Below are 21,334 nucleotides of genomic sequence, written 5' to 3'. Positions count from 1 at the left end.
ACGAAAAGGAAGGGTGGGTTGGACATGTGAAAGTTTAGGACAGCATTGGCTGCAACGACCATGACATTGTGGAGTTCAGGATAGTGAGAGGAGGGAACAAGGCAAAAAGCGGGATCATACCCCTGGATTTTAGGGGCATGGACTTTATCCTGTTCAGAGATCTGCTTGGAAGAATGACCACGTTATGGTCAAATGCTAAATGTAGCATGGATGTCCTCCTGTATCTTAATTTGCATTCAAAGTTTTTATTCAGATATTCTTTTCTTTGTTATGCCAGGAACTTATTGCAGGATCATCCTCTCCATATAAGAGAAATTTTACAGCTCAGTTCAGTGATAACAAGAGATCATTTGTGACAGAACAGAAAGTTTTGCCTGTTTCTTCACTGACTGGAAATAAATTGATTCTTCTGCACATTATTCAGTTTTGAGATCCTGCATGAAACCCACTCTATTGGAATCACTTGTTAATTCAATATTGTCCAAAAAACATAGTTAAGAACAGAACTAGATCATGGCCTTGCAATTGTTAATAATTAGGTAAGGTCACATGAAGATTTTCTTCTGATATGCAGGAGCAGTGTCATCTCCCTGAACTTCCATCAAAATCACCACAAACTGTCCTAACATGTCTGCAAAATCTCCTCAGTCATACTTTTTGCATGCTAAGCACATAGATGATGATAGACCAGTAATAATAAATCATCATTATTGCTGTTATCAGGAAGTAGAGACTCTCAGCCAGTCCTGTCATCTGTGAGATTTGTTGAATTAATTTCACTGTCACAAGCATTTTCTTGGAGGAAATAGTTTTGATCCATGAACTCCTGTACTTCACAGAAGCCCAATGTTTAATTTCTATAGCACCTGAATGCAATAAATACTTATCACAAAAAAAATGACTTTTTTTCCAACTCTATTAAGATTGAAGAAATCTTTTGAGACAGAAGAAAGTGGGTGTCCTAATCTAAGATGAAGCTGTCTAGAGATAACCTCATCCCAATTGATCTCTGCAAAACCCTTTACAAGGCAGATGACTATTCATCTCTTGAAAACCTGTAGCAAATTCACACTAAGAATAAAAACTGCCAGGTAGAAATTCCTGTAAAGGTCAGTCAACAAACTGAAAATATTATCACGTGGATTCATGATTTGAAAATAGAGGAGGCAGATTTAACTCCTTTAAACTGTACTTTAGGGGCAGTAAGGAGTTTGTAATGTTAGAAGTGTGACTGAATGATGAAAGATTCAGCATTTTGGGTAGAACTTCCAAGTGGGTCTGTTTAAGCTTTTTTTATTATATCTGGTAGCTTGCAAACCCAAGTGAAGCTGAACTTTCACTGCTATTCCCAAATGCTTAGGGTATTTGTGGTATTTAAAATTCTTTGGCACTTGTGGAAGCCTGGATTCTGTTGACTAATGTGAGCCCTGAGATCTAAACTTCACAGAAGGAGACATATTTATGGTGCAGCACATCTAAGCCAAACTGAGCAGGGGCATATAAGTATATAGGAACTTACTGTTATTGATTTCAGCAGAGTACAGAATCGCGACTGAAAGGGATCAGGCCTTTATATATCACAGTAACTTGCATTGACAACGGTGCTTGATTATTAAAAAGAAAAAAAATACAGCTTTTTGTGGTTTTTGTTTTGTCCAGCGTCAGAGTATAAATTTTGCAGGTTTCAAGCAGCTATAGGATTCACTTTGTGTTCACTTGACTTTGCCAGTCTGTCGAATTCCCTCAGATAGAAATCCAATGGGAAAAGTGTGTGATTTTACTTAAATCAGCACCATGATAGAGGTGTTTTCACCTTCTGCCATAAGAATGTTCCCCACATGCAGAGAAAAGTCCCATCAGAGTTCCAGACCCGAGCGGACGGAGGAAGAAATGCAGCCGACTCAATATGAGTGATAAAGCATACTTCAACTTTATTGCCCGAGATAGCGTGCATTTATACCAAATACCATAATTATGCATACTTGTCTCTATCTAATAGGCTAAGCACATTTACTTACTCCACCTACTTGGGTTTAGCTAGCTATGCGCATCCCACATTCTTCTGACTCTTATCTCTTCAAAAATATCCTGACCCTGCCTTAGTTAGTACTTTTCCGTTCCCCCCTTTCCCACAGCCTAATAGACAAGCTAACTAAGGCCTACTTATGTCAACTAAAATGGGCTCTTCTCGTACAGTTGCTTGGTGGACTCATGTCTGTGCTCCTTGAGCCAATCCCCGACACCCACATTCAGTCCCAGCTGCTATGTCAGTGAAGGTCACCGTGCATGTAGACAGGTGAAAACAGCACTTAGTTTTAATTCAGATCTACATGGAGACTACTTAGTTACAAATAGATATTTCTAATGCAAATTGCTTTTTACCCTTAATTAACACCAGAGAGGATAATTCTAGACTGCCATAAAAAAAAACAAAAAAATGTACATTTTAAAAATAACACTATACTCGGAACTCTGTATCGCAGCATTATTGAGAAGTTATGCAGAACTACTTTTGCAATTCGGATCTCACTGTTTTCAAACTTCCACTTCTGCTGACTTCATCACTTCTACAAAATCACTTGTGCTCCCTGATTTACTCCATGAAGATGTAAAGTATTTACAGCAATTAGCATGATTAAAAACACCAAAGAAAGAGAGCTAGCACAGTCATTACTTCAAAAGTAATATTTAGTATTTATCTCTTCAGTGACCTGTTGTGTTTTGTTACCGAGCAGAACTCGTGAAGCAAATTGATAACAGTGGCCCAGCAAAACCGCAGAGAGGGATAACTGGCTGCCTTACTTTACCTGAGAAATCCAAAATACGGTGGCATTCCCCATGTCTCTTCTTTCTGGAAAATGTGGTGATGTGAGGGGAAAAAATACCATGGCAACCTACAGTAGTTTAGAGATATGAAAGCAGCATATGGTAGGTGTAGAGTCTCTGCACTGAAACTCATAAATCCCTAATTACTCATAAATCCCTAATTGTATGTAATAGCAACCAAAGGGGCTCTTTTCAGCAGTTAAAAAAACTTAGTAATTATGTTTTGATTCCTAATAGCTGAAAACAACATGCTACATACACCAACATCTATTTAAGACAGGTATGTTTTATGCTATTCGTTGCCTTTTCTTGGAAAGCATGTTATGCTGTTCACGGTAATGATGCAGATAACGTATGTGGAAATTGGACAAGTTGTTCAAAAGGCCAATAGAAATGCATACAACCAGGGATTAGGGTTTCCTGAATTTCTCTTGGTGATAGTAACTCTAATGATCACAGCTGGTCTTCTCAGATATAGATGCGATTTTCATTTATGCCAATAAATTTATTGCCTCTTTCTTACTGTATTTTGTCGCAGAAGATAGTGTCAAAGTTTAGAGTGAGGGAGGTGGTTTAGTCCATAGGACACTGAGATAATGAGCTGATAAAGCGTTTTCTACCAGCTTTGGAGAAATAACAAAAGAGTACTTCAAAATGTAAAAATGGTATAATAACTTGTTAATTTGCCTAGAGGAGTACTGATTTCTTTCCTCATCTCCACTCCATTTCAAGTTTTATTGGCAGCTTAGCTGAAGTTGGAACACCACTGATAAACATGGTTAGTGAAAATAATTTCAAAAAGGAAATAATGGTGGAGGAGTGGACATTCAGGTTTCTTTGCTTGTTTCACATCCTTTGCCCAGTGTTTTCACAGATTTAGTCAAGGATGACAGACAAATGAATAACTTCTTCAGTGCCAGTATCAACCAAGGTCAAATGATTCTATACTTTTCATGAACCAGTTGACTTGAGGTGGAAAGGTGAAATAGCGGTGCTGTTAGTTCAGTAGCAAAGTATAACTGAAAGAAAAGTCCCCAGGAAATATGTCTATAATAAGACAGAAACATACACTGGGGCTTGACTTAGTTTCCGGTTTGTCTCTAAAACAGGGCATTTCACTTTAAAGAAAGATTAACTTATGGACAGAAATCAACTGAGAACTGAAACTTTTCTTACAAGTTTGAGCCTTACTTCATGGCCTTTTCATCAATGAGAACAGTTACAAGACATCTTTCCTTCACCAATCCACCCATTCAGATTTTAACTGTGGGGACTGAAGTATCTTTGTGGTATCTTCATCGAATTTGGTTCAAATTGACCAATAAAAATGAAAGCAGTGTACAGGAAGAGTGGAGTCACGCAAACCTAGTTCCAATTTATTTTAACTAATTTTGACAAAAAAATATGCTCAGGTCTGATGTTAACATTTACTCTGGTTTCACCAACAGCATTTTCATATTTTGTGGGAGGCTATCTTTCTTCCTGAAGTCCAAAGCATAAAGTTCTCAGCAAGTGGCCCAAGAAAAGGAGTTCTCACCACCCTAATACTCACACTTGCTACTGAACACAAATGAGGGAGCGAAAACCCTCATAGTCCGGAAAAAAGTTGAGAAGATTCCTGCACAGGAGATTTTGAAACTGAATTTCACTCTGCTCACCTCAGTTATTGAAGAATGATCCCTAGTTCCTGTTCTTCTGTATGCTTTTGGAACGCTGCTCCTATTTGAAATGTCTTCAGCACTGGTTCCATTGGGAAATCTCTGCACTAGAAGCAAAGTGCAAAACGCTGAAACTTTTTCAAAGAATACTTCAGTACCTTTAATTCTGTTCATGCCCTTGTCTAATACTTCTTAAAGCTTTAATTAAGAACACATACCTAATACCATCTTTATTATAAACACAGGAAATAAAACTCTCCTCGTTAGTGTTATACTCCAAGAAAAAAAAGATCAAAAGACAGCAGATGCACTGAAAGTCTTTTCAGAATCAAAACCTATTGTACTAATCCGCTTTACTGGGTAAGAGACAGATCCTTATCAGAGAAGCTTAGATTTTCTTTGTTTTTATAAAGTACTCAGGTTGACTTTAGCAGGATTGTTTTCAGAAACAGGGTTTGCAGGTCACAGAGGAAGTTCTTATTTGCCAGTTGAGTGCATTATTATTAGCATTATTAATTGGCATTATTATGTGTAATAATACTTATGTAAGTTATGTACAGAGGTGCCTATTCTGAGTATCCCTAGCCTATTGTTACCACGATTCATGCTGTGCTGTGTGGAATTTCTCATCCTGTGTTTCTGTCTAAAATATAATAGCCTCAGTCTGATGCTTAATAAATTTTAATGTTTGTTTATGAAAGATGAATTATTGTCTCTCTTCAGGTATGCTAGGCCAAGTATTTTTATATGCTAATGTATTCTTCACAGGTATCTCTAGTCTATGCCATAGAATATTACAGTACTTATTTAGAATGAGGTTCTCAAAGATTAAATTTGAGAGAGCTGGAGCTGTTCAGCCTTGAGAAAAGGAGGCTGAGGGGAGACCTCGTTGCTGCCTACAAGTGAAAGGAGGTTGTAGCATGGAGGGTGTTGGTCTCTTCTCCTAAGTAGCAAGTGATAGAACAAGAGGAAATGGCCTCAAGCTGTGTCAGAGGAGGTTTAGTTTGGATATTAGGAAACCATTTCTCACGGAAAGGGTTGTCAGGCATTGGAACATGCTGCCCAAGGAAGTGGTGGAGTCACCATCACTGGAGGGGTTTAAAAGGTGTTTAGAAAAGGTTCTCAGGGACATGGGTTAGTGCTGGGCTTAGGCTATGGCTGGACTCGCTTGTGAGGGTCTCTTCCAACTGAAATGATTCTATGATTCTATAAATAAACTGAGTTTACCGATTTTTTCAATGGTTTGTCTTTTTCAGATGAAAGACCATTCCCACCTCATCAGAAACCAAATACACATCACTGTGTGCCATACCCGAAACTGAATGGATAATTGCTTCAAATTGCTGACTATTCGATAATGTTATTTGCAGAATTACAGGTAGTTCTAATTCTGAATGTATATTAAGAAGAGATTAGAGGTATGATTTCCATTTGAAAGATGACTCTGGTTTTAAGTGTGAAAGCTTGATCAAACCTATTCTGCAGAAGGTTTGCCAGTCTTTGAAATACCAGGTTCAAGAACTTTCTGAGCCTTTGGACGGACTACAATCACCCTGGAGTCTCTAAAACTCATGGAACAGGTGGTGATGCACATAGCATCTTTGAATTCAGTTTGCATAACATTGCTTTTAAGATATTTTGAATTTTCTTGAAACATCCTTTGTTTCAATTACGGTATAAACATAATGAACAATTCCCATCTGCTCACATGTCTGTACATTCATTCTTTTTTCTTTGTTTGCCCTTAGGTAGCTTTCCCCATTTACCTAGATTCATATAAACAGTTGATTGTAAGCGTATTCATTTCTTCACTGCAGACCAATGCTCTTTTCGGCTTATGGTTAAATGACTGGGATTTGAAATCAATCAGGCTTCTTCTCAGAAGTTGTTCAGCACTAGTTAGGTCACGTTCCTTGTGTGTAATGAGGCACTGAACAAGTTAAGTTTAAATGGATTTTTTCGTCAATAAATACAAAACAAGAACCAACCTGATTTTTCCTTATACCCCTTTATTTTTGTAACAAATGAGAAGCATTTCAATAACAATTTCCACATTTCAATAACAATAACCACAAAATTGGTATTGTGCAAAGAGTCTTTTCATTTTACACTTGCTTTATTCCACCACTTGTATTAGGCTACAAGTTTGTTGGGATAGAGCCCTAAGCATATGTATAGCAAACATATATGCTAAAAATGGTGTTGCCACTCAAACAGTGAAATGGTAAAACACATGAAAGGATCTACACTTTTAGCAAGCAGAGTTTTCCAGTTGTGTTATTGTAGATTTACAATCACGGTGTGGGCAAAAAGAATAAGATCGAGATGTGGCCCTTTTGAAATAAATTTCTTGTATTCTGGCTTTGAGCTTTTCTTTTCACATTACTACATATTATCTAAGCCTTTTAACAATAAAATCTGTCTTATCTGACTTTGGAAGTTGGTCTTGCTTTGAGCAGAAGGTTGGCCTGCATGACCACCAGAGATCTCTTCCAACCAAAACAATGCTGTGATTCTATCAAATTAAGTAATTAGCTCTCTTAACATGCTGCAAACAATCAAGTGGTTTTCAGAATACAGTACATTGAAGTATTTCTTCAAACTGATTCTTATCATAAAACAACGGTGAAGTAAAAACCCCTGTTCATTGCAGATTTTTGAGTGTTAATGGGAAACACATGCTGCTTTCCATGATGTGCAAGAGTAATCTGAGAGAAACTGAAATGGAATGGCTGTTGAACTCCCTGGGTGTGCAATCACCCAGGTTATTTCCTAGCCATATCTGTGTAAACACATATATATGCACATGTATCTCCTCTCTTCACTGAAATTTATCTTTTTCTTAAATTTAAGGTTTGTTTGGAAACAATCACTAACTGAAGCACAACATCAGCACGATGAGAATTTGGTGAGCAGGAAACAATAAAAGGAAAACCAATGTGGTCTGAGGCATTGCACTTCAAGGATTAAAATGATTCCCAACATGACTGCATTTCACTTTTGGGTTTTTTTTAAGTTTATATTTAGTGTAGAGATTCCCAACTCTGACTTCCTGCCAACTGGGTTTTTGTCATTTCAGCATCTGGAAACCTGGCTGTTAAGTAATCGATATTTATTATTAAACATGGAGAAGTGTTTACTAAACTTTCTTTGGAGATTTTCCTGCCTTACCTTAGAAATCTCTTTGTTAATGAAAACTACCTGTGAAGCTTTTCATAATTGTTCAACATATTTGCAGAGAGGAAGGGACAGGAGTGCTGAGATTTCTAGTTCCAAACATCTTAAAATTAACCAGACAGAAAAAATACTGCTTAACAAAAAGAAGTTGCAATTAACATAAGACATTATGATATACCTCTCTTAATGGTCTCCAACTTTTTTCTTAACTAAAAACCAGTCATTCTGAGGGCTAATCCAATGCCAACTCAAGTCCAGGGGAAAGATGCTGTTTCCTTTTTTGAGGAGTGCACACTTGGAACCTTTTAGTTTTTATTTAGTATTTATTTAGTATTTATTTAGTATTTATTTAGTATTTATTTAGTATTTATTTAGTATTTATTTAGTATTTATTTAGTATTTATTTAGTATTTATTTAGTATTTATTTTATTATACTGAGTGGGTCTGAGTTTTTTCTCTATTAGATTAATAAACTGTTTAAACCTTTCTAGAAGCAATCTGCTATTTCGGAGGCTGATATTAAGAGACATTCCTTCAAATTTTACAACTCAAATGAAACATTTCACATTTTCATCTTTTTCCTGCATAAACAGATTTTGTTTGTTTGTTTTTTATTAAAAGAGGATCCCATTTCTAGACATCTGTTGTCAAGGGCAGATTGGTAACTTTTTATTGTCCGGCAAATACTAATCTTAGCTTTTGTGAAGTCAGCTTTCCCTTTATTTTTTCTACCTCACTCAGATAATCTGTGCTGTTATCTGAGAGTATATGAGCAGTCATGCTCTAAGGAATTAACTGAAGATAGAGCTCAGTGAAGTGTGAGGAATACCACAGTATTAATGCAGAATGCTAAAGAAACCCACCAACTGATGATTTACCTAATGGTTTTTGGAGGAGAGGAAGCAGCAACTGATTCCTTGATGTTTTTCCAGAATTAGAGTAATGAGAAGATCTAGTGGGAAAAGGTTTTTGTCATTCAGCACACTAAATCTAACGCGTTAGTGCATATTCACTTGCAATCAGGCAGCCCGTTTGGCCTCTAAGCAACCACCTTTGTAGAGCCGTGTTGCAAACAAGCCAGAGGGAGAGAACACAGCAAAGAGCCCAACAATCTTGCTAAACGCCTGAGTGACAGACAAGGCTGCCATCACCTCCTGACACTGCTTTGACTTCTCTGTGCAACAAGGGAATTTTTAGGGTGAGGAACGTGGCATTTGCTGTAAATCGCAGAGAGAGGAGGTCAGAAGTCTGTGATTGTGTATTTACTAAAAATCCAAAAGCTTGAGTGATTTACTAAGATAGGAAACTTTAAAGAGTTTTACCAGCTCTGCAGGAATCAAGATGCATTGTAAGTCAGTCTTGCAGAACTATCATGAAAGTTACCACGTAAGGCATAAGGTTTGCCCACCTTATACTGTACTGTGGTAAGTCAATGGATTTTCGAAAAGAGGAAGGAAACCCCTGATGATATTCTATTTAGCTCTTCAAAAGGAACAAAGCACTCATGTCAGTTGTGGGGTATTTTGCGGTGCCCTTCTATACATATAGGAAGATGGTTGCTTTTGGCTTATTGTTACATGTGACCAGTGGAGGTAATTTTCTTCAGAATCAAGGTTTTGACTAGAAAGGTCTAGCTGGCAAAGCAGGTCAGTTGGGACAGTGTAAAACCCCATCTTGAATGGTGAAGTTCTAGCAAGTACTCCTCATGGATGGAGAGCATGGCTACTGGACAGTAATTATGCAGCTTTTTTCAAACACTTCTCTATAGGAATATTCGCTGCCTTCTTTCCTAATCACAAGGGTAGAACACTGGGATTAATCATTCTTAGTCTAAATCCTCTACTTAAAATCTTCTCTTTTAAAACTGTGCTTACATGACAATCCCAAAAGAATTTTCCATGCGTAGGAAAACATCCTTTGGGAACTCTCGCTAATTCAAGAGACTCAAAACAGCTCATTCAAAACAATTGTGCTGTTTATTGACCCAGAAGAACATATGAAGTCCCGTTCCTCTGAGAGCTATGTTAACTTTCCCTGTTTTCTGAAAGTTTAGGAAGCTTGTGCATGACCCAGATACCGTGAGTTCAGAGCCAGGAGACATGGCATGTGTCTCTAGCCATAGTTTTGCTGGAAAATGGCTACACATCCAACTCTTTCCTTCCCCGTTTAGGATCTTTCTGTCTAAGACACTGATATCCCTGAGAGATGTACCACAAGCAATTTCTGCCAACTTTGTCAAAACCAGGCTAATTTAGTTTAGGAAAGTGAATAATGGTTGACAAAGAAGCAGATAATTTTAATTTCTTATCAAGATATTTGTTAGTAACATAAATCTTGAATTAGAAGTCTAAGTGTAGGCTGAAAAAATAAAAAAATCATCTTAGATGTGATTCAATCTACTATGAGAACTAAAATTATGTTGATTTTGGTGAAGAGAATGAAGCATATTTTAAGGTATTTTAATTAGAAACTGATGAAATATTTCTAGGCATTTTTATTGCATCTTTGCATAATATAAGGGCTTAGATATATATATATATAAATAATATATATATATATATATAAATATATATATATAAAATACAGTAGTCCGCTCTTTTCCCAGTGTTCGCCAAGTTTAAAACTGATGTGCCATGAAGTTCACTGGGGAAAAGTAGCAACTGTTCTCTCATATAGAATTGAATTAAACTTCTAAGTGGAAGCCTAGATTTGCTGCTTTTTCCTTGCCTTCTACTCCCATCTTGTCTGGTTTTGTTTGTCTTCAGAAAGCCAAGCAAGCACTGGAAGGGAGACTGAGCTGCTGGTAGGACTTTTTGCCACTGGTATCTAAGAAACTAAGATAAAGTCCATTTAAAAGCAGAACAAAACTAATATTCCACTCTCTAAGGTACTATGAGAGTTGCAACTCCAATTCAAAGTCAGGAAAGAGTCGTGGCGAGTATGGTGCACTCACTTGCAGTAACCATCTCCCGACTACTACTACTGTAGGCAGAGGAGCAGGATGCAGAGGTGCTCTATTGGTGTTTTTGTCCTTGGCCCTGCCTGAGACACAAGAGACTGACACAGGGAAATTAGCCGTTCTGATTATGAGCTCTCCGAAAGGGTTTAATGCTTGCAGCCTGGTTTTTTCATTTCTTTACTTTTCCGTTCCACAGATTTTCATAGTGAAAGTGGAAGTAAACGTACTCCACAAACATCAGGACATGTGCATATGTGTTCGTTCAGGAGTTTGTACTCTCTTGGGAAGTCAGGATCCCTTTTCTCTGACAGTTTTTCTAATGTTTGAGTCACACTGACAGCATTGTCTATCATGCAATCAATCCACCTACTGCTACCACATGGTGTTTTTTGTATCACCTTAATATACATACTTTGACTCCACTATCATTTAATTTGTTTGATTTCAGGGCCTAAAGTATTCAAGATGCCCCATTTCAAAATATGACTGACAATACTAAATTCAGACTCCTCAAAAATGTTGTTTCTTATAGTGAGCTCTTTTTTGATGTTAAATAAATCTAGCACCACCACCTGCGTTTCTTTCCCCTTTTGGCTAAAATCAACATTATTTAAAAGGCAGTGCTCTTAAAAATTAAATTATTTTTCACTACCAAATTTACATTTTTTTTAAATTATTCTTTTTAATAAACAGAAAGACTTACCCTTTGTTCTGTCTTACACGCGCAAGTCTAGTGCTAGATATAGACAAGGAAATGTGATTCCAAAGATGTTATATCTAGACTCACTTTACCGAAAACAATATTTTCTGGTTTAAGCAGTGAATTTGTTTAACTTAACTTGATAAAAGCCAGAATTGGTGACAAGGTGATTTAATACAACTCTTGCTAACAAGTTGCAGACATTACTAGTGTGACAAAACAACATTGCCGGAGGCATTCTGGCATCAGGCTGGACTGATAACTACAATACAGTGAAACTGCTCTTTGACAGCTGTTTTATTCTTGAATGCTACTGATTAAAGTGAGTCTGCATCTTGGATAGATGTGGGTTGGAACTGGAGATTTTTTCTTCAACAGTTAGACTGTTGCTTGTGTTACATAGCTCAGGTATACTTGGTGTTCATTACAGTAATGTTTAGATATTTGTCCTGTGTCTTTGGCCACCTCCTTCAGGAGATGTGTATATCATCATAAAGCCTAGAATTGATGTGGGATTAATTATTCTTGTCAACTAAATAGAAAACAAGTGGCATTTGCTGATTTTAAAATATATATATATGTATATATATATATGACTTGAATCTTATTCCCTTGATTTTAGAAACCTTTCATACTTAACCACAAATGCTATGCAAAACATTCAATTGACATTTCTATTTCAGATCAAAATTGAACTTCAAACTGTACTTTATCCTTTCTCATTTCTCTTCAGTGTGTTGGTCATGTCCAAGCGTTCCTCCTGTAAGCAAAGAATTTTAAACCGATTAAAATGTTAACCTTCTCATCAAGTGTTCACCAAGAATACTTTCAGAAAAAGCTGCTGTTTAGTTTGCATGCTTTATATTAGGTTTTCAAATTATAGCAGCATTACACATCAAAAGTGTGATGTTGAATTTTACACATTAAAAGTACTACGTTGAATTTTTGTCTTGTTGCACACATCTCGTGTACAGGTAAATGTGAGGGAGAGATTTGTGTTAAACAGGATGGAATTGCCAGAGCTTGAAACCTTGAAGATCAAAGCTTGAAGCCCTAAGAGAAGGACTTGTTCTTCATGATTTTGTTGTCTCCTGAAAGGCCCAGATAGGTGTGTGCTTGGGTGGACATCCGTTATTCGTGGTGACACCGCCCCTACCCCCTGCTGAGCTGGAACAGTGGGCAATACAGGTACAAAGTTGTTCTACATATTTTAGGCTGTTTGCAGTGTTACCTTAACACACCAGAGCTGCTTCCATAAACTGAGCACAATTGCTTTTGATCCGTGCTGTGCATGCATTCTTTGCGATTCAAATGGCTAAGCATAGACACGTATTGCTGTTTTGGACACACGTGGTGTAACCGTGACATCCATAGTAGCCATGGCAGATGCGATGGGCATGGATCACACTGTGCTAGAGCAACAGCTGGACAACAGACAGGATACTTCGGCATCTAAGGTGTTTGCCTGCCTCAGTCATCTGAATTATTCTCCAAAACTCATTCAGAACTAACTCAGGAATCTGTCTTAGGTCCATAAAACATAACTGTTTACTAACTGCCTCAGTTGAGTGAAATGCAAAAATTATTTAAAATCAATGTAAAGCAATGGTAATCCACGTACTAAGAAAGTCCATGAGGAAATCAAGTTAGAGAGGGATTGTTTTATTTTAAAACTATTTCCTCTGGAAACATTGTAGCTAAAACATGATAACTTTTTAGTTTGGTGTGCTTCATTTTCAAGTAAGCAAGGCTTTATGTTTTACATTAGTAACAGCAAATTATGTGGCTCCAGATATTGCATCCGTAGTCATAGGATATAAAGATAACTCTTGATATTGTCAAAGGGCTTAACCATCTTCGTTTTCCATTCTCATTGCTATTTATATATTTGTGAAATGTCATATTTCAACATAGTACTACACATTTATATTTTAAAGTTTAATATACGTCTAATTACAGAACCAAATGCAAAAGATGTGTCAATTTTGTGGCCTAAAAAAAGGAAAAGAAATGAAAGGGCTCTGTACTTGTACTCTTGACTTATCCATTCAAGCGTTTTAACTGGCAGACTCCTTCGAATCCCCTGACAGCACCTGGAGGGGTGCTGGTAGAACACCGAAGGGATGGTGGGAAGATATGACATATGACACTAGGGCAAGATCTGAACTCAGACAAATGAAATCTGTCAGCTAGCTCCTTAAAGGATGCCACAGTTCTTATCACTGCTCGGTTGAGCTGGCTTGATACACAGACTTATTGTATTATTCAGCTGGTTTGATTTTCCTTTTTATGACAACCTTACCCTGGAGACCATCCATCTCTTTGCAGTGTTGGAGAATGACTATAACTGAATGATATTTCAATCTAACTTATAATCTTATACTGTAAACAGAAGTGATGGTTGCCTGTAACCACTGTGAATAATTCTAATAGGTGCATTTGGATTCTTGTTTTCTTAGAGGGCTGGAAATATTCTGGAATTGGGAGATTTTTCATAGCTTAGCTTAACAAGTCTTATAGCAGAAAAGCTATGAAAAACTCAGAAAAAGACAGGAATTTTTTCTGAATGTGCCCAGGGAGTTGATGGTGCACGTCAACAGCTACAGCTGCAACAAATTATTCACCAAAATTTAAATAGTAGTTCTTATTAGCAGCTTTCTGGATAATGTATTGGAATAAAGGGCCTAGCAATAAGATGTTGGACTCAAGTGAAATATCTGATCCTGAAAGAGATCCGAATAAATTTGGATCCTAAAAGCCACACTTTAAATAAGAGCTCAGACAAAAACGTAAGGTAAAATATTTATATTACTGTCGTGTGGCAAGCTTAAGTTTGTGTTTTACCTTCTCCTTTGCATCAGGAAAAGGTGACATTAAGTATTACTAAATTCCATAGAGAACAGTTACATAGATATCATTTGTTGACAAGGTGTTATTAATGGGTAATATTTTTTTTGCAATTTTTTTGCATTTATTTTCCAGATTATATTCGTGGTAACGGTAGATACAAACTTCCTGTCCAAGGGAAATAATTTCAGCATGACATGAATTATGTGTCTGAGGAGCAAGAATAAGCCTATTTCATCTACAATAAGAATTGCCTGAAGACAGTGATGTCAAAACAATCACAGTTCCAGAATCCTACACATGTAAGCCTACAGTCTGTATTCTATAGCCTAGAGACAAAGTCTTGTGCTTCGAATTTTCTTTGACTTCTGTTGTGTGCTGAAGAGATGTAAAGGTGAGGGTTCAGCACGATTCCACAAATGAAGAGTCTCAAGCCAGATTCCTGCTTGTCTGTGTCTTGAGGTACTTGTCAGAGAACCACTGTTATATTTTTGCTTTAATAGTAAGATAGTAAAGAAATCCTAGTTTTGTTTTCAGAGTGGGCATTTGTATCATGAAGTGGCAGGTCTTTTACCAAGAGAGATTATTAATGTCTTTCCTCATGGAAAGAAGTGGATTTGCCATTGAAACTCCAAAATGTACATTGAACTCCCTTGCTGCTCTCACGTACAGACAACCACACACATGTGCACACGTTCTCGCTCATTAGCTTCTGCATCCTTACTCTCCTGGTTCCTCTGTTCATATTGACAGTCTCATGCCTAAAATGCATTCCAGTAATCACCCAATGTATTTTATTTGATATTTATTTTGTATCATAAATACTATGCACTTCTCAGTGGCTAAAGATATCCTAAAAATGTATTGTTTTAGCCTCTAAAACTTCAGTTTTCCCCATTTTCTATTTCAAAAATGCTATAAACAAATGTTTTCATGTCTTATTGCCTTTTGGAAAAAGTAGTGTCTCTGGAGTGTCCTCATTTAATACTTGCATAATAAACTCTGGGAGCCCTGGGTCACTGGGCACAGATCAGTTTAACTGATACCAGGATTTGCTCCATTTGACCCCAGGCGATTGATCTCCAGAAAATACAGATACATATATAACTGCCATACAATTAATATTTCATGTCATGGAGACTGGGAGAGATAACATAATCTACTCCTACTTGGAAGAAGCAAACAATATTATATTATTGATTTATTTATTTTGCACCTTTGTAGAACATGAAAAATGAGAAAAATAAAGGCCTTTTTCACCTTAAGTTTCTGTTCAATTTGGAACTTATCACGGAAAGGCTATGTCTGGGTAAAGATTGGAGTAGAAGTGTTGTGTGACAGAAAGGGATGCTGTGAAGATGAACTCAGCAGCAGAATGAATGAGTTGGCGTACAGTATCAAGCAGTGGGAGTCAGTATCATTCATCTGTTGTGAAGGAGTTTACTGCTAAAGAAGACTCTATAGAAATGACAGTGTCTAGTCCTATCAAACTGATCCACTTCCCTCCTTTCATCACTTCTACATCCAAAGGGCATCTCTAGTAAATAGTGGAGGGCCTATCCAAAGAATACCTTTAAATACATCAGACCATTGCTTAAAAAGCAAAACAAAACCAAAAACAAACAAAAAAACCAAACCACAACAACAAAACCAAACAACAAACAGAGACCCAAGAAGAAAATTACAAAGGTAACCGAGAAAAGCAGATACAATATATCTTTAGAGTAGAATGGCGTTCATCTTAAGGAAATGCAGCATGAAGGGACCGTTGATAAAGATGCACAATTTGCTTTTAAAGAAAAAAACAAAAAAAGGGTTGCCTTCTATGAAATGAGTGTAATATCACTCAGGTTTCCTCGACCAGCAGGGCTTCCATAAGAATGAGGGGATGCTTGCATAGCGCTTGTTTCTTGCAATTGTCAGAGCTATCGTTCAATTCTTTCACGTTCAGAACAAGTAATCTCATGGCAGGATATGCATCAGCTTGAGAACACAACTACGCCATAAGAGTAGTGTCCCCCAGGTTACGCTTATTTACTGCTGAGCAATTTTAATTTTCACTCTTGCCAGTCAGTGATATCATATTTTTGCTGTTTACCTCTGGGTCAGACCAGTCAAAATGACTATCTTGCCCATCAGTTCAATTGATCCATCATTTTTAACTAGATAGCATAAATAAGAGGAGCCAAATAATCAAATAATTTAAATATCAAATAATTTAAAATAACTTTTAGCTTGTGATTCAGTGGAGTTTTGTTTTACCATCATTGGTTAAGTTTTACAATATTTTTGAAATATACCATATAAAATTCTTTAGCAAAACAGCCTGTTCTTCAATGTTTTGTTTTTAATAATATAGTTACATGTGTGAAGTACAAAGAGAGGCAATGTACAAAGGCTGTAACTGAAATAGAAGTGTACAATATAGCTCAATAGTAATCCTATTAAGTAATTCTATTTGCTGATGCAATACAAAGCAAGTCAAGAATACATAGTCTTTCCTGTACACATGTCAAATGGCTCTATAATAATTCAAATGCTGACAGCTGGTATTGTTCTCTGACTGGCAAACAAAGCAACTATTTCAGTGTTTGATCAATTTTTTATTGTGACTGTGTAAAATGACATAGTGCATCAAACATTTACAAAAAATAACAGGGGGAAAGTTTTTTCCTATTCCATGTTTAAATGAACTAACAACTGCTGGAATATGCACATTTAACAACAGCTAGTCAGGAAACAGCACTGAAAAGAACAACACCCCCTCTTGCCAGGATCTGGTATTTTTCTCTGACCAAAGGTGAGAGGGGTATGTGGTGTTTAACTCTGTTAGTTGATCTTGGTTTTATTAACACAAGCAGCCCACAAAGCAATATATTTCCCTGAAGACCCCATTTTGAGCTCTTTGCCATTGGCCTGTACTCCTATATTACAGGAGTCCTATGTCACCTGTCTCGTGTTGTAATTAGAGGCAAAGAATTAGTAAAGTTCCTAAATGCCTGGTTTCTGTGATTTTGAAAGACTAAAATGAGACAGCGGCAACAGGTGAGAGAGTCTAACTAGCAACAGGTGACAACCTCTACACCCCAGTGCACGAGTTACACACCCGCTGCTGCAGCACAGCGTGGGTGCTACTCACCCGCGGCACAAGCCGATGGCCCTTCCAGCACCTGGTGGCAGCGACGCGTCGCTGTCCTCCCGGAGGCTTTTTCAAGGTGAGGGGCGGGGTGTGATCTCTGTACCTCGAAGGTTCCGCTGAGTCGGGACCCGCCGAGCCGCCTCCGATCAGCTGATCTCAGGAACCGAGAGCCGGTGCCGAGATGCGACGGGTTTCAAATCACCCGCCCTCCCGCGGTAACGCCCACTGACGTCACCGCCTCGCAAGGGCTGCCGGGAGCTGCCGGGTTCTCAGGAACTGAAATCAGGGGCTGTTCATGGGCAGTGTGGTTAAATATACCAGTTCCTAACCCTTGGAGAAAAACGCGAAAGATATTTTGTGTTCATACTTCGTCTTAGCATACATTGGTGTTAAAGTGTAAGAAAACCTTGCAGATAAACTGGTATTCTACACTCAGGAAAAGTAGTGGCTGTTACCCTGGCAGCAGCAAGATACCAATGATCTCCACAGACACAAGCTTCCATCTTTTGCTATCACAAAAAGAAATATGCAAGTAGTCCTGCAGGTACTCAGCCATTATGAGAACCTATAGTGTGAGAATGCAAGGGTAGGGTAAGGAGGAGAGCAGCATGGTGGGAAGGGGAGTGCTACAGGGGGAGGATGGAGTAGTGGGGGAGCATGGGGTTGGCTTGTGAATTTGAGGGAGAGGAATCAAACCATAACATGGAGTCCTCACTCAAGGATCAGTCTTCCTAAAAACAGACCAGAACACCCACCTCCTCCTTTATGTACAGGGGTTTGAAGTTTATCTCTATTGAGCAAATATGCTAAGCACCAAAAGCCATGCTTTTCAGGCTCTATAGATTTGCTGTGGCTGCAGCTCTGGTTGTTGTGCAGACATGCTCACTTAGAGATTGCAGTTGACTTCACCGATGAACATTTCCTTTCTCAATGTGCAAGCATGCAGTCTTTCCATTTTAATTTTCTCCTGCAGACATTTGTGTAATGAAACATCGAGAAACTTTTCACAGTTGAAAATGCCTTAGAAGATTCGTACAGCTATACCCTCACAGGGCACCACCATGGGCAGTAACTCAGGATCAAATAAAGGGTAGCAATTTTATAGTATACACCCATGAAAACACCATGTATTCAGTACACCTTCACTGTTTCCAGTTCTGAAGACCGACATATCTTGGACATTGCAGATCCAGGTAAAGCTGGACTGATAAGCAACCATGAGGCTTTCCTTCCTCCCTACCCCATCATAAAATTCTCTCTGTCCCCTGAGACCACCTCTTTTTCTTTCTTTAGATTTTAAATTCTCGAGGCGGGGATCATCCCTTTCTCTAGAGCTCTGCTCTTCCCTTCTCTTTCCTCACCAAAACTGAGAACACTGTCAGAACATTTAAAAATAAAAATAATAATAATAAAAAAAAAAAAAAGTAAGAAGAAAGAATGCAGTAGCAAATATTCCCTTTTCAAATAGAATCATTACCATAGCACAGTTATCCTTCAGCTGCTGGCAGCTGCAAATGGAACAGGGAGATGTTAGTATTCGCTTCTACTGATCTCATTATACAAACCACTAAGAGGAGCAAGGGAATACATTTGGAGAGCTTTCATGTGGTTAAAGCGACAGGGGAAATTCATTCTTTGATATTCCCTTGTTCAGTGTATCTGCCTCACTTTGTGCCTGCCCCTCAAAAGGCAAGGCTGTAAAAATATTAGAGGATTGTTAAAAGGGATTGGAAAAATGAAAAAAGGCTCTAATTAAAAGGACAAAAATATACTTGGAAAGTGTTTCTCAGTGTTTTTAAGTTCAAAACCAGACCACCTATCCAAATCTCCTCATTAAAAATCAGATTCAGTTTTCACACAGAGAGCTTGATACCAGGATTTTACCTATCTAGACAAATACTTATTACTTTCATTTCAATATTACCAAGGTGCCTAAGAACCACTGATTGATACTTGTGCTTTTGACCTGGTGATCTTGATAGGAAACAGTCAGTATTCACAACTGTTAAATTGATAATGAAAGCTCAGAGTTCGAGAGATGTGTCCACAAGTGCCTGGAATGCACAGGCCATGTCTGAAATTCTCTGCTACCCATTAAACATAAACCCAACACACTTTCTTGACCACTGTAGTCTCAGTGCCTTGCTGACTCATTCTTCTATTGACATACATAAGAATTGTAGAAAATTTAGGATAGAAAGCAAAGTAGGTGTGGCCGATAAAGCCATGGTAAGGCTTGAGAAAAGAAGTACCAAATCCTCACAGAATCTATGTGGAATCCAGTTAGACAGGTGTGAAAAAACCCCAATGGCTGTGTACAATTATTGTCTTCAGAGTATGACACGGTCTATAGCATAGTATTTAAAGATGAAATGCAGCCATTTACATTTCAGGCTACTGGAGAAATAGATTTCTTTTTTCTTCTTTAGAAACTCTAGTTTGTTAATTCTGTGCACAGTTGATTCTTACTCTCCAGTGAATTTATCTGCATAGTTCCTTACTTCTACAGTGTTTCCAACCTAGGGGGATATACTTAAATATGACAGTAGAATGAGAGGCGTGCATGGCCACTTTGATGGGAACTCCAAGTTATCATCATAAATAGCTGTGAGGTTCCCTTAAGAATTTAATTAGTCATTTCATCTGAATTATTCACTTGGAAAAAGACAGTGCACTGGGTAACTTTTAATCTAATTAGGCTATTAGTTAGCAGTAGAAGATGAACATCTCCAAATAGAAGGTGAACATTGTATTTCAGTCAAGAGAGGTACTAGCCTTTGAGGTAATGCATATGGTTTCATAGTGCTCCCCACACCCCTTAAAGCAGAGTGATCTTTAAAACAAACACACAAAACAACAAACACAATCCACAAACAAACAACAAAGAAAAACACCCAGAAAAAAAACCTCAGAGGTTAAAATATGCTTTGTGGAATTTAGGCATCTGGTGTAAAATTGATTCAAAGGGTTTATAAAGGAACTGGTCTGTAATATAAGAATTAAATATATATATATCAGAAAAAATATTGGTTGAATATATATCAAAATATATTTATTTGTGCACTGCCTGGAAAAAAGAGTCCTCTAAATAAAGTATAGTTCTCAGCTTTCACATGATAAAAGTTCACCCGCTTGAAGATTTTGTAATGAATAGAATGATGAGGCTGTATTTTAATTTTACTGAATTATTGGGAATAGATGTGAAGATTTATTTCGCAGAACAAAAGCATTTAAGCAGGACTGTACATTACTGTTATGCGTCAGTGATAGTAACACTGGGACTACAGTCTGCATTCCTACAATGATTAATTAAAGGCCTTGTTCAGGATGAGTGAACATCATTATTGTTTTTAAATAGAAAGGCAGATAACCATTACTGATTACTCCTCAATTCCCAGTCTCACTTGTTAAAGACTAAAGAATACTAAAGTAGGTTGTATAGTTTTCATGAAGCTATAAACAGAGCCAAGAATAATATGATTAATATGCAACACATACAAAAGTAAAGAGTGAGAGCTGGATTAGTTTCAAAATTAAGGTTACAAAAGGTTACAAAAATGCTGCACAACTGCCATTTTTATTAATAAGGTGAAATAAATTTGGGCTGTAATTTCCATTTCAACAATTTTCTGTAATTGCACAAAAATATTTAGAATGCATTCCCAAATGCAGCAGCATTATTTAGAGCATATACACCTTAAGAAAACACACATAGAAATTCTGTAATTGTGAGCAATTTACATAGACTACTAAGAATAACGAAAAACAAACCTGTCTGCTAATTAACGGACCACTAGAAATTACACATATTGTTTAAAATAAAAATGACTGCTGTTGTTGGCTTGGCTCAGATCAGGAATTAGAGCCAGAGGAAGTTTACACTAAAGCTTCCAGTGGGCAAAATGATTTCTAGGATGAATTTCTAGGAAAATACGCAAGCAGAGATCCAGTACAATTTCTTATATTTCTCTTGCAGAGGACACTGTATTTGCACATCCGAGTGGTTGGCTGGGGTTAAATCATGACA

General features: G+C 37.5%; 1 protein-coding gene across 1 annotated transcript in view; it reads right to left on the bottom strand.

Moving 5' to 3' along the window:
• Window positions 1-17,496, bottom strand: part of CDH8 (cadherin 8) — a 352,129-nt gene extending 334,633 nt beyond the window's left edge. Inside the window, exons 1-2 of the mRNA XM_065029272.1 lie at window positions 17,308-17,496; window positions 4,485-4,591 (exon numbers count right to left, since the gene is read on the bottom strand). The gene's annotated coding sequence lies outside the window, so the exon portion shown is untranslated. The remainder of the gene's footprint in view (window positions 1-4,484; window positions 4,592-17,307) is intronic.
• Window positions 17,497-21,334: the final 3,838 nt, after the last annotated feature.

The sequence above is a fragment of the Columba livia genome, chromosome 13 (genome assembly GCF_036013475.1).
Source record: "Columba livia isolate bColLiv1 breed racing homer chromosome 13, bColLiv1.pat.W.v2, whole genome shotgun sequence".
Classification (NCBI taxonomy): domain Eukaryota; kingdom Metazoa; phylum Chordata; class Aves; order Columbiformes; family Columbidae; genus Columba; species Columba livia.
Note: the sequence above shows the minus strand (reverse complement) of the source record. Positions and strands in the feature narration are given on the sequence as shown.